This window comes from Octodon degus, unplaced genomic scaffold (genome assembly GCF_000260255.1).
Source record: "Octodon degus isolate 3935 unplaced genomic scaffold, OctDeg1.0 scaffold00207, whole genome shotgun sequence".
NCBI classification, from domain to species: Eukaryota; Metazoa; Chordata; class Mammalia; order Rodentia; family Octodontidae; genus Octodon; species Octodon degus.
The window spans coordinates 1,675,509-1,677,001 of NW_004524783.1; positions in this window are offsets into that span (position 1 = coordinate 1,675,509).

The following is a 1,493-nucleotide window of genomic DNA, read 5'->3' on the forward strand; positions in this document are numbered from 1 at the left end:
TTTTTGTATTTAGTACAGAGTCTACAGAGTCTACTATGAGATTGGACTCGTAGTGATCCTCCTGTTTTCAGACTCCCAAGCACTGGGATTACAGGCGTGTGCCACCATGCCCAGTCTCAATTGCCGTCTCAGCATGTGGGGGTGGGGTTCCCTGCACAGCCACTGTGCTCTGCCTAAGCAGGCCCTTTAGTCCCCTGAGCCATCTGGTCAACCCTCTAGACAACTTTTTAAATTTAAGTCTTTGTGATCAGCGCTGATGATCATGTTGTCGTTGTTACTGACGACCTCAGGACTGCTAATATGCAAATGTGTGCAATGTTCTTTTGACAGGTGAGGACGAAAAATACAAGCCCATTGGACAGCTACACATTTTCAATGTGATGTGCTCCTGGGGCTCACTGGGACTATTATTTTAAAAATGTGTTTGCAGCCTGCCACTGTGCTACCAAAAATAAGCTAGTCTGAAGGAACCAAGTGTGAAAGGAAATTCCTGGAAACTTATTTGAGGCCATTTGTGACAAAGGATTCTTGAATTCCTTTTTATTATCTTTGTTTTCTACTTTCTGACCAATTTGTCAAGATTGCATTTTTAAAAACTCAAGTGTACTTCTTACAGCTAAATAGTGTAACTGACAATTTAGCTTAAGCTGATAGTTTATTTCGATCATTTTAAAACATCTGTTAACGGGAGTCAGTGCCACCGACTCGCCTGTGCACAATGCTATTTTAGGAGGCCAAAGAAGGGGCTGGAATAAAAAAAAAAGTCATTGGCGCTTGAGCTCCAAGTCTGGAGTCGGGGCGCTCCAAGTTCTTTGTTAACGGCCTGGTGACCTTGAACAAGTTACTTTGCCTATCAAATCCTGTCTCTTCAGTTGCGAAACACAGCCAGATAGAAGCCGGAATGACGGCTCTGAGAGCCAGCGGGTTGTGTCAGAGACATTTGAAGTGTTGCATCAGTGAAAATCGCCACTGATTTGCATAGACACATTGCAGTGCATGCATCCGGTGATTGAGGATTTCGCACTGCACAAATGTGGGAGCTACTGCAGGTGCCTTCATTTCCACTCCGTCCACCGCGAGCGAGCGAAGGAGTTTATTTCAGGAAGGACCTGGGCCAAGGAGGCGTGCCTGAGCCTTTTTTTTTGTTGGGTGGAGTTATAGAAACACCGGGCTCACTGTGAGTTAAACTTAATCCCAGGTCGCAGCCCCTCTTTCTGGGGTAAGGGGCGGTGGCGTCACTGCAGGGATGGTAGTCCCCTCAGGCCACGATCAGGAATCCTTCCAGGAAGTGACCAGAGCTCCTCCGAGAGGAGAGACGAGGATGCGGGGGGTGTGGCGGCCGCGGGAGGACGAGCGTTCCAGAGGCTTCTGCCTGAAGGCTCTCGGGAATGCGGGAGCGTGCCCTTGAGCGGCTCTGCCGGGAGCCCGGCTCCGGCCGCCGGCGGCCGGCTGTGACCGCACCGGGGTCCCGCGCGCTCCTTCCGCGCGCTGCC